The following is a 13,725-nucleotide window of genomic DNA, read 5'->3' as shown; positions in this document are numbered from 1 at the left end:
TGAGTTTCATTTATTTATTCTGCTGCAAGAAGACCTAGCAGCAAGCATGAAGTTACTCAGATATAGTCTCTATTCCCACTTAAGATGTCCTTAGATATCCCTGAATCTTTTTCTTCCCTTTATCCCCGGAACTAACTTTCAGAAAAGCAAGAAAGTAAAAAGAATATATTCTCAAAATAAAAGGGAATTTGTATAAAGCACTTTTCCTAAGGAAAAGGAACAAAAGCTCTTGCTTATTCTACCACTGCAAACTACTCTTGGCTCTCAAGAATAAATTACTACTACTGGAGTCAGCTCTTCACTTCCAGAATTTGCTCTGAAAACTGTTGTGACTCCATGGGGACCCTGTCCTCTGCAAATCTGTGACTCCTTTCTGGACTCTGATCTCACTTTAGGGGAGGGACCATTCCCTTCTACTTGAGAAGAAATGCAGTTGGTCTTGGTTCCCATCCAGAGTTTATTTTTATATTAGGGACAGCACTTCTTCCGTGGTTGATCAATGACTTATCCAAACTGGATAATGGCTAAAAAGAGGTACAATGAACAGGGTAGTCCCTATCTGGTTGTTCATTTCCCTCTAGTTTTAGGCAAAGAAAATTCAAGTCTTTCAGATGGATCCAAGAACTCCCTAAGAATGAACAGACATGATGTCACTTCATTTTAGCTTCTGATATTTGATCTTGGTCCTGAATATTAATTAGAAGGAATTATACTGAAACTGAAGCTCCAATACTTTGGCCACCTAATGCGAAGAGCTGACTCATTAGAAAAGACCCTGATGCTGGGAAAGATTGAGGGCAGGTCGAGATGGGGGCAACAAAGGATGAGAGGTTGGATGGCATCACTGACTCAATGGACATGAGTTTGAGCAAGCTCCAGGAGAAGGTGAAGGACAGGGAAGCCTGGCATCTGCAGTCCATGGGGGTACAAAGAGGCAGACACAACTGAGCAACTGAACAACAGAAAACTGGATTCACATGAGGCATGATATTGATCCACACTCCAGCCTCACGTTTAGCCCTCTCCTCCATGACTGACAGTTCCCACCCTGTGCTGAGACACCATCTGTCTCCTCAGTTCGCCCCCACAAGGATGGAGTTGTCATTGATGCGGCAGCCAGGAATGCAGCAACAGACACTGATGCCAGACGACACAGGTGGTTGGGAGCATTGAGAGTCACGAGAGAGGCTCAGAAAAGACCAGCACTTTCATTATTGGGATGAGATGCAATTAGAGGCACGGTGGCACTGTCCTGATCTAAAAAAAACTGAACCAAGTAGTTGACACTGACTCCCTAAATATGTCCATTACATTCAGAGATGGTAACAAACAAATCATATCAGTTATCATTCAATAAAAATTTACTATAAGACTTCAGTGTAAACCACCAGACTTAATGCTTCCTTTTATCTGTGGAGCTAGGATGGGATGAAGAATGTGTTTTCTGGTGGTCAATGTCTTTAACTGTAGAGTTCACAGTATAATCAGAAAAAAGGTACAGAAATTTTCCAACTATTTTCTCCCAAGATGACCTGTTGGATGACTATTCAGATGCTAAGAAACCATTTCCCAGAGGCAATGATATTGTTGGCTATACTAAACTATCTCAGGTAATTGAATCTGTTTATTATTTCTTGTTTAAAAGAATGAAGAGACGTAATATCTAATGATCTAAGAGAGCTTAAGAGATATATGACTGTAAGGAAATTATATAACACTTATACAACTTGATTCATTATCTTTCCTTTCTAATACTGAGTCAAACTCTGATGAGAATACTCAGCATAATCCTTATCCTTCATTTGCTTCTTCAATCTCATACACAATTCACCCCAATGGAGTCCTCTTGATCCTTTAGGGTCTATCTTTCTCTTTATTCCCATTGTACAATCTCAGTTCTTCCTCTTATCATACCTGCCATGAATGCTATAGTGGAATCTTGTAACCTTATCTACATTCTGTCTCTAATCTCTTCAAATAATTCAGAAGATTTATTTTAAAACAAATCTGATCACCATGGATGTGAGAGTTGGACCATAAAGAAAGCTGAGCACCGAAGAATTGATGCTTTTGAACTGTGGTGTTGGAGAAGACTCTTGAGAGTCCCTTGGACTGCAAGGAGATCAAAACCAGTCAATCCTAAAGGAGATCAGTCCTGGGTGTTCATTGGAAGGACTGATGCTGAAGCTGAAGCTCCAATACTTTGGCCACCTGATGGGAAGAGCTGACTCATTTGAAAAGACTAATGCTGGGAGAAGGCGATGGCACCCCACTCCAGTACTCTTGCCTGGAAAATCCCATGGACAGAGGAGCTTGGTGGGCTGCAGTCCATGGGGTCTCGAAGAGTCGGACATGACTGAGTGACTTCACTTTCACTTTTTCACTTTCATGCATTGGAGAAGGAAATGGCAACCCACTCCAGTGTTCTGGCCTGGGGAATTCCAAGGACGGGGGAGCCTGGTAGGCTGCCATCTGTGGCAGAGTCCGACATGACTGAAGCGACTTACCAGCACCAGCACCAGGTGCTGGGAAAGATTGATGGCAGGAGGAGAAGGGGATGACAGAGGATGAGATGGCATCACTGACTTGACGGACATGAGTTTGAGCAAGCTTTAGGAGTTGGTGTTGGACAGGAAAGCCTGGTGTGTTGCAGTCCATGGGGTTGCAAAGAGTTGGACATGACTGAGCAACTGAACTGAACTGAACTGAATCACTGTGCTCTTTCCTGTTTTATTCTTCTCCCTAGCACTTATCACCTTTAAATTTACTACATACACTTATTTATTTTGCTTATTATCTTCCATTCCCCTTGAAATCAGGAGCTCTTTTCTGTTTCTTTATGGCTATAAATGCTGGGTCTAGAATATACCTGGCAGATTCTAGGTGCTCAATAAGTGCATTTGAATGTTTTAAATCTTCTGCTTAAAAATCTGTCTTGCCTTTCTGTTTCCTCCAGAATGTAGTATAAACACGTTAACACTGGACTTAAGAGATTTTGATGCTGGTCTCAACCTGATCTTCCACCTCCTTTCCTTGCATCTTCCTCTGTGCACACCTTTTGTTCAGTTAACCTGAGTATCTTATCATTCCTTAAGCTTGCCATCTTTTGTCCTGTCTTTCCATTTGCAAATGCTATTCTTCTCATCTAGAAAACCCTTCCCAAGGCTCCCTAGAACACAGCTGGTGTTGATAATTGTCTCTTCAGTCATCCTGTCAAAATTCTTCATTCATCCATTTATTCTTTCATTACTTGACCAACCTCTATACATTCTTGAAGACCCAGGTGAATTTTTGTCATTCCTATGAAGGCTTCCTAAACTCCCTGAATAGGGATTGGTCACATTGCCTCGGTGCTTTCATAGTACTTTATGGAACTATCTATTTGGTTCCTATCACATTGAGTTGTAATTTATCTTATATGCTTTCTTTGTCCTCCTGTGGACTATGAGATACTCCACAGTAAGTAGTGAGTCATTTATCAACTTGTCCCAGTATATTTTACAGTGCTTGGAATGTAATGGGTACTCAATAAATGCTTAGTGAATAAATGAGTAGCTAAGCTATTTGGAATAGATACATGGTTGGGGCAGAAGGGGTCATTGTTCTAGACTGAGGATTCAGCAGATGAACTCCATAACATTCTATCTATCTAGATACTTGAAAACTCTCAAGGAGTTTATTTTGCATTTTTATATGATATACATATTTAAATATTACTAAATAATAGTTTACTTTGTGTGAAATTCTTAAAAAGCAAAGAAATAACAGAGAGATCTTAGAGCTATGCACCAAATAATATAATAGTGAATTATATATACTGAGTAAAGAATAGTGAAGTCTGTGGGAAAATGTTTAGAGCTTCTTAAGTCTCAATGATCTGTACCTAATTGTCTAGGAAGCCACTGAAAATGATGAATGATTAAGAGGACAATACTTGGTTTCCTGAGCAGAGAAGTTAACCATTTAAAAACAACAGCAAAAAAGTACTACACAAATGTGATGATTATCCTTTTTTTTTAAAGTGATGAATACACCAAAAAGTAATTATTTAAATCTAAATATAATTTGGTTTGAAAGTAGGTACTCTTGTGTTTCCTGAATGCCAAAAAAGAAGAATTGCCCAGCCATTTTGTTTTTTAATCTGTCATTCATGCCTCAAATCCATGTTTGTTTGTTTGTTTGTTTGTTTGTTTTTGCTTATTTTTGTTTCTTTTCCAACCTCAAACTGCCCACAGAGAAAACAAAAAAAGATTTTTTAAAGGACATTGTGAATGGGCAGATAACAGGGCTTTCCCTAAGAAAGGGTACTTCTTAAATGAACTGACAATTTTATTTGGCGGTATAAGTGAAAAACTAGTGTAAAAATCTCCCCTAAGCATCATTATTACTGTTTCATGAAAATGGAGACTGGCTTAGACATATTTCTGTGTGCCTATCTTCATCCTCCAGGACTGAGGATTCCAAGCAAATTGCTGAACCTGCCGTGTTTGGCTATTTATCTGTCTTCCATCTGCACATAATATAGACCTCACATTGTTCATTTGGGAGGCCCTGTGATTGTCCAAATGTCTATTACAAAGTAGGGTGTCTTAGTCCTCTAGGGTAACTGGCCATGGTACCAATAGACACAGATGGTAAATAAATGCACTAATATGCTCTGTTCATGGTGGAAATTGCACAGAAATAATATATTAACTTGCAAGACTTTCTTCCCATCTTTGTTAGAGTATTTTTTGAGGCCATGTCTGTAAACACAAAATGAAGTAGAGATTTAAGACAATTACCTGGGTAATATTTGGGGGGGATGAAATTACAGTTAATTATTAATAAAAAATATGTTATTAATTTTAATCTGAACCTGATCAACCAGGAGACTTTCCTGATGGATTTCACCCAAATTATTTTTAAATTTACTCTGCCATGTTTTCTGTGTAGTCAAAATACTAGTATACTTGGGTGCTTGAAATCCAAAGCTATGTTTCCTGGTCCATGAGGAGAAAGAAGAAAATAAATGGCAATGCTTTCACTATAACTCAACTGTTATTTATAGGATGTTAAATAAGAGCTTAAGTTTATTTATAAGTTGGGAGCACAGGTCTAGCCCCACATAAGAACAGGACTGTGATGAAAGCAGTTTGTAAGTTTACATATGTAATGCAATTCCCTGGTGGTCTGCTGGTTATGACTCTGAGCTTCCACTGCAGATAAAATGCTGTTACATATATTTTCAGATGGAGCAAGAATGATGATAAGGGATAACTAAAGAGCTCTAGATGTATATGAAATTTTCAGCTGGAAATGAATCGTGTCTTTCATTAATCAGATCCTGACAGCCTGGAGGTCATTTTCACATGTTATAACATTTCTATACACATATACGGTAAGGCAAGGACCTCTGTTTGGTATTCATTCACGTTCAGTACATGAGTGTTGGCTGATCTTGCAGGAGAAGGCAACACACGTGGGAGACATGTCTGCTTCCTTTTTGCCTTCAGATTCTTTTAACCCCAGCTTCTTGCCTTTGCCTATTTTGCTGCCCCTTTTGCTGACTTTTAGTGTAATTTTTTCTCGTTTTGGTTTTTTCTTTAGCAAATTTCCCTCAGAAATTGTAAGAGTAATTCATGTTTCTTAAAATTAATTAAATAATGTAAATATACATAAGGAAAGATAATTAAGAATCTTCCCCTAGCTGCTTACCCTGCACCCCTTTTCTTCATGACCATATCCCATATCAACTCCCAGTAAGTGGTGATGTTAATAACTTGTGTGATCTTTACATTTTTCTTTTATACTACACATCTATATGTATAGAAAAATGTGTATGCACGTGTACATTTTTGGCTGCTTTTATTCCTATGAAACTTGGATTATACTAAACATATCACGCTCCAATCTACTTTTGTTACTTTAAAAATCATTATGGATTCAGAGGACAGTCAAGATGAAACCATATAAACTTCCTCAATTAACCTTCTTCAAGGAATACATCAACTTCCCAAGTGGTGCTAGTGGTAAAGAACCCACCTGCCAATGCAGGAGACATAAGAGAAGTGGGCTTGATCCCTGGTTCAGGAAGATGCCCTGGAGGAGAAAATGGCAACCCACTCTAATATTCTTGCCTGGAGAATCCCATGGACAGAGGAGCCTGGCGGGCTGCAGTCCATAGGGTCACAAAGAATCAAACACGACTGAACATGCTAAAGTACACAGAATACACCAAAGCTATAGCTATGTATGGAACAATTGTCACTGGAAAAGAACTGATAACTGACTGGACACATCCTCTACAACAAGGAGTAAAAGGGACACATGAAGATAGCTTAGTGAGTCAGAAACATCTTGCCAAAAAACTGAGCCATGGTGCTATAGGATTGACCCACGATAGGGAAGAATTTCACAAGATGGAGCTGCTCCTTTGGAAATGAGGGCTTTGTGCCCTACACTGAGTGCATTAACATTTGGGACCTGTGCTGAAGAAATAAGGCCCCCCAAATATCTAACTTTGGAAACCAACAAGGTTTATGCCTATAGGTCTTAAGGGGCACATACAAACACAGCCTTGCCAAAATCATGGGCATGCCCTTACCCTGCTCCCAATGCTCTTCCCTGTGTCATGAAAACAGCGGGCATGCCCCAACCTCAGCATGCTCCCACAGCCTCGCTAGAGCCAGTTGATGAGCACAGTCAACACAAGGGAAGCCCCTTGATCGCCTGGCCCTGGTGGCCAGAAATACTTGTGTTCCTGGGCTCCATAGAACTCAGGAGAAGAATGGATACACACATTGACAACTTCATAAAAGAGACAATATGAGAAAGTAACAGAAACCAAAGAACTGACAAATAAAGTAACAAAACATACACTAGAACAATCCAATAGCAGATTAGATAAAGCAGAAGAATGAACCAGCAGCCTGGAAATCAGGGTAGTGAAAAGCATCCAAACAGAGCAGCAAAAAGGAAAAAGTAGAGATGGCCTAAAGGACTTACAACATCAAGGGGAATAGCATTTGCATTGTAGAGTCCCAGGAAGAGAAGAGGAAGAGATAAATGGGCTGGAAAATTAGTTGAAGAAATAATGGCTGAAAACTTCCCTAATTGGGGAAGCAAATAGTTATCCAGGTTCAGGAAGGGTGGAAAGTTCCAAATAAGAACCCAAACAGATCCAAACCAGAACACATTATAGTTAAAATATCAAAAGTTAAGGATAAGTCAAAAATTCTTAAAAATTTCAGGAGAAAAACAATTTGTTATGTACAAGGGAACCCCATAAAATGGTCAGCTGATTTTTCATCAGAGAGTTTGAAGGTCAGAAGGATGGGGCATGATATATTCAAAGTTACTAAGAGAAAAATTTCCAACAAAGAATACTCAGCAATGTTATCATTTGGAATTGAAGGAGAGAGAAGCTAAAGGAGTTCATCAACACTATCAGATCAGATCAGATCAGTCGCTCAGTCGTGTCCGACTCTGCGACCCCATGAATCGCAGCACGCCAGGCCTCCCTGTCCATCACCAGCTCCCGGAGTTCACTGAGACTCACATCCATCGAGTCAGTGATGCCATCCAGCCATCTCATCCTCTGTCGTCCCCTTCTCCTCCTGCCCCCAATCCCTCCCAGCATCAGAGTCTTTTCCAATGAGTCAACTCTTCACATGAGGTGGCCAAAGTACTGGAGTTTCAGCTTTAGCATCATTCCACTATACCAGCTTTATAATAAATATTATAGGAACTTTTTGAGCTGAAAAGAAAAAAAACACTGACTAGCAACAAGAACACATATGAAAATAAAAATCTCATTGGTAAAGGCAAATACATAGTAAAGGTAGTGGATTTACCACTTATAAAGCTAGTATAAGGTTAAAAGATGAAAGTAAAATCAATTATAACTCCGGTGATTAATTCGGGGATACACAAAATAAAAAGATGTAAAATATGATATCAAAACACAAAAATATAGGGGAAAGTGTAAAAATATAGAGTTCTTAGAATGCTTTCAAATTTAGGTTGCTATCAACTTAAAATAGACTGTTGTATATATAGGCCATTAAGTGCGAACCTCACTGTAAGCACAAAGCAAAACCCTCCAAGCTGGAGTCAAGATTGCTGGGAGAAATCTCAGTAACCTCACATAAGCAGATGACACCACCCTAATGGCATAAAGTGAAGAGGAGCAATAGAGCCTCTTGATGAAGGTAAAAGAGGAGAGTGAAAAACCTGGCTTAAAACTCAACATTCAGAAAATGAAGATCATGGCATCCAGTGCCATCACTTCATGGCAAATAGATGGGAAGAAATGAAAACGGTGATGGACTTTATTTTCTTGGACTTCATATCATTGCAGGTGGTGACTACACCCATGAAATGAAAAGACACTTGCTCCTTGGAAGAAAAGCTATGACAAACCTGACATCTTATTAAAATGCAGAGACATCACTGCCGACAAAAGTCCGTCTAGTCAACGCTATGGTTTTACCAGTAGTCATGTATGGATGTGAGAGTTGGACTCCAAAGAAGGTTGAGCACCAAAGAATTGATGCTTTTGAACAGTGGTGCTGGAGAAGATTCTTGAGAATCCCTTACACAGCAAGGAAATCAAAGCAGTGGGAATCAAGTCTGAATATTCATTGGAAGGACTGATGCTGAAGCTGAAGTTCCACTAGTTTGGCCACCTGATGTGAAGAGCTAGCCTATTGGAAAAGACCCTGATGCTGGGAAAGACTGAGGGCAAGAAGCAACAGAGGACGAGATGATTACATGGTATCATTGACTCAATAGACATGAGTTTGAGCATTCAATATGTCAGCAAATCTGGAAGACCCAAGAGTGGCCACAGGACTGGAAAAGGTCAATACTCATCTCAATTCCCTAGAAGGGTAATACTAAAGAATATGCTAACCATTGGACAATTGCACTCATTTCCCATGCTAGTAAGGTCACGCTTAAAATCTTGTATGTTAGGCTTTAGCATAATGTGAAACAAGAACTTTCATATGTCCAAGCTGGGTTTAGAAAAGGAAGAGGTACGAGAGATCAAGATGCCAACATTCACTGGATAATAGAGAAAGCTAGGGAATTCCAAAAATAATCTACCTCTGCTTCATTGATTATGCCAAAAGGTTTTGATTGTGCAGATCATAATAAACTGTGGAAAGCTCTTAAAAGATATGGGAATACCAGACCATCTTCCATGCCTCCTGAGAAACCTGTATGCAAGTCAAGAAACAAGTTAGAACCCTGTATGGAACAACTAATTGGTTCAAGATTGAGAAAGGAGTGTGACAGGGTTGTCTGCTGTCACTCTGTTTGTTTAATCTATACACTGAGCACCTCATGAGAAATGTTGGGCTGGATTAGTTATAAGCTGGAATAAGATAGGTGGGAGAAGCATGAACAACCTCAGCTATACGGATGATGCCACCCTAATTGAAGATAGTGAAGAAGAACTAAAGAGGGTGAAGGAGGAGAGTGAAATAGCCAGCTTAAAACTAAATATTAAAGAAAAACCAAAAAAAAAAAAAAACTAAGATCACAGCATCAGCCCCATTACTTCATGCCAAATAGATGGGAGAAAGGTGGAAGCAGTGACAGATTTCCTCTTCTTGAGCTCTAAAATCACTGCAGATGGTGACTGCAGCCATGAAATCAGATGTGCTTCTTGGCAGGAAAGCTATGATGAACCTAGACAGTGTGATGAAAAGCAGAGACATTACTCTGCCAACAATGGCCCATATAGTCAAGACTATGGTCTTCCCAGTGGTCATGTACAGTCATAAGAGCTGGGCCAGAAAGAAGGTGGAGTGCCGAAGAAGTGATGCCTTCAAACTGTGGTGCTGGAGAAAACTCTTGAGAGTCCCTTGAACAGCAAGGAGATCAAACAAGTCAATCTTAAAGGAAATCAACCCTGAATACTGATTGGAAGGACTGATGCTGAAGGTGAAACTCCAGTATTTTGGTCATCTGATGCGAACAGCTGACTTGCTGGGAAAGAGTGAGGGAAGAAGGAAAAGAGGGCATCAGAGAATGAGGTGGTTGGATGGCATCACCGATGCAATGGACATGAACTTGGGTAAACTATGGGAGATGGTGAGGGACAAAGAGACCTAGGGTGCTGCAGTCCTTGGGGTTGCAAAGAGTCAGACATGACTGAACGACAACAAGTATGTGTGTGTGTGTGTGTGTGTGTGTGTGTGTGTATGTTTTTTTTTTTTTTTACCATAATGGCAAGAAACTAGAAATAAATTACAAGAAGAACATTGCAAAATTCACAAATATATGGAAATCAAACAATATGCTACTAAACAACCCTGTGAAAAATGAAAATGCAGCTACAACATTCCAGAACCTATATGATGCAGCACAAGTAGTTCTAATTCTAAGAGGGAAGTTTTTAGTGATACAGTCCTACTCGAGAAACAGGAAAAATCTCAAATAAACAGTCTAACTTCACATCTAAAGGAACTAGAACAAAACCCAAATTAGAAGGAAGGAACTAATAAAGGTCAGAGAGGAAATAAATGAAATAGAGTATAAAAATGCAACAGAAAATATTAATGAAATTAATAGCTGTTTTTTGAAAAAAATAAGCAAAGCTGACAAATGTTTGCTGGACTCACCAAAAGAAAAAAGAGAGGGCTCAAGTATATAAAACCAGAATTGAAAGAGGAGAAATTACAATTAATATCACACAAGTTCAAAGGACCAAAGAGATTGCTATGAAAAACTATATAGCAACAAATTGGACAACCTAGAAGAAATGGATAAATTCCTCGAAGCATGCAATTTTCCAACACTGAATCATGGAGGTATAGAAAATGTGAACAGACCAGTTACTAGTAAAAAGAACATGTCAGTGATTCAAAACAAAAACAAAAGCTGCCAACAAACAAAAGCCCAGAACCAGACAGTTTTACTAGTGAATTCTACCAAAGATTCAAAGGAAAATTTCTACAATCATCCCTCAGTATCTGCAGGGCATTGCTTCCAGAACTCTCTTTGTATATACCAAAATCCACTCACACTCAAATCCCTTATATAAAATGGATGTCGTGCATATAGTTATCCATGTTCGTGAGGTCCATATTCACAGATTAAACCAACTCTGTTTTGAACTTTATTCATGGTTGGTTGAGCCTGTGAATGTGACACCCAGGAGTAAGGAAAGTCAACTGTATTATCCTTCTCAAACCCTTGCAATAAAAGGAAAGGGGAGGAACACTTCCAAACTCATTTTAGGAGGTCAGCATTATCCTGACACCAAAACTAGACAAAGATACCACAACAAAAGAGAAAATTTCAGGCCAATATCCCTGACAAACATAGGTGCAAAAATTCTCAACAAAATTTTAGCAAACTGAGTTCAATAATACATTAAAAGAATCATACCCCATGGTCAAGTGGGATTCATTCCAGGGTTACAAGGATAGTTTAACATTGCAAAATAATCAACATGATGCACCACAATTAAAAAAATAATAAGTGTCATATGATCATTTCAATAGATGTAGAAAAAGTGACAAAATTCAACCTCTTTATGATAAAAACTCTCAATAATGTGAGTATAGAGAGAATGCACCTCAACACAACAAAGTCCATATGTTATAAAACCATAACTAACATCATACTCAGTGGACACCATATGAAAAATTTTACTCAAAATGGATTAAAGAGTTGAATTTAAGACCTGAAACCACAAAACTCCTAGAAGAAAACATAGAAAGTAAGCTCTGTTACATTGGTCTTGGCACTGAGCTTTTGGATCTGACTCTAAAAGCAAAGACAGCAAAACCGAAAATATACAAGTAAGACTGTATCAGACTGAGAGGCTTCTGAACAATAAAGGAAACCATCTAAATGAAAATGCAGCTTCCTAAATAGAAGAAGCTATTTGCAAATCATACATCAGAACATATAAGAACCGAAACAACTCAATAGTAAAACAAAACAAAAAAAACAGTTCTATTAAAAAATGGCTAGATGATCTAAGTAGATAATTTTTTAAAGACATGCAGATGGCCAGTAGGAACTTGTGAATATGTTTAAAATCATTAATTGTCAGAGGAATGCAAATCAAAACCCCCACTGAGATATCACCTGTTAGAATGACTGTTATCCAAAAGACAAAAATAGTAAGTGTTGGCAAAGATATGGAAACCTTCATTCACTATTGGGGGGAATGTAAATTGGTATAGCCACTCTGGAAAACGAAACGGTGTTTCTTCAAAAAAAAAAAAAAAAATAGAAATATCATATGATCCCACTTTTGGATATTTATCCCAAGGATATGAAAACACTAATGCAAATAGATATATGCACCCTCAGCATTATTTAAAATAACAAAGATATGAAAACAAGCTGAATAGCCATTGATGGGTGGCTGAATGGATAAAGACGATATGGCGCGCACGCACGCACGCACACCCACCCCCACACACCAATGGCACACTACTCAGCCATGTAAAAGAAGGGAATCTCATCATTTGTGACAACAAGTTTGGACCTTGAAGGTATTATATACTAAGTGAATAAGTCAGAAAAAGACAAGTATTGTTTTATTTCACTTATACGAGGGAGAAAACTGAGGAAGAAACAAAACAAGAAAATAAATTCATAGATACAAAGAAATGACTAACGGTTACCAGAAAAAAAGCATCTTGGCAGGGGATAAAATGAGTGTAGGAGGTCAGCTGTATGGTGATGGATGGTAACTAGACTTATTATGGTGATTGTTTTTAGTGTATACAAATATCAAATTATTATGTTGTATACTTGAAATTAGTATAATGCAATATATAAATTTTACCTCAATTTTTAAAAGGGGAAAGAACTGGCATTACATAATATAGAGATGAATAGTAAAATTCATGTTAATTAACTTTTACAGTTTTTTAGTTAGGATTACACTGAATAGTAAATAATAGCAAATAGCAAGCAAATAAACAACTCAGGAGACTGGAAACAAAGCAATAGCTTTACATCGGTGGTATCTTTAATAATGCTCCCCCCGCCCCTGCTTTTTGAACAAGAAGCCCCACATTTTTGGTTTACACTAGACTCTGCAAATTATATAATAAGCCCTGATTATCAACATACCTTATGAGTACATAGAGTTGGAGCCTGAGGAAGGCTCCAAAGCGGAATCTTAAGAGACTATTGGGAACAAGCTTGGAACAGTGAGTTAAGGGAAATGGAGGAAGATGTTCCAGGCAGAGGGCATAAGATGCACCAAGGCCTATAGTCTAGAGAGAGCATGACTCCTGTAGAAAACTAGGAAGTGTTTGGTTTATCTGAATCTTGAGTTGGAGGAGTAGGGTTGAGGGATCTGGCAAGAAGTGAATCTGAATAATACAAGACAAGCCAGATCATGATGGTGCTGGTGCATGCTCCTTAAGTGATGGGAAAGCAATGGAGGGTTCTAAACCAGCGTGTTATCAGAGAGGGTGCACTGTGGAAACATCTTTAGTGCCAGGTTTGATTTTAAGGGTCTCATGCACAGAGCTTTGCTGTTTCCCTTTGAGTCCTACATTGTCCAAGCTCCTGGCCGCTGATTTATCCTTTCACACAAATGTTATACTCCCAGTTGTCAAGCAGAGTACTGTACACTGGTTAGCAATCCCAGGAGAGGACTCTAAATATTTCTACCTATTGCATTGTTTAATTTGAGTCAGCAAGGAAAACACAACTCAGTCAAGCAGTGGGTGGAGAAATGCCTTCCTTACCTTCAGACAG

This window comes from Bos indicus, chromosome 17, assembly GCF_029378745.1.
Source record: "Bos indicus isolate NIAB-ARS_2022 breed Sahiwal x Tharparkar chromosome 17, NIAB-ARS_B.indTharparkar_mat_pri_1.0, whole genome shotgun sequence".
Taxonomy (NCBI): domain Eukaryota; kingdom Metazoa; phylum Chordata; class Mammalia; order Artiodactyla; family Bovidae; genus Bos; species Bos indicus.
This window is presented reverse-complemented; position numbering follows the sequence as displayed.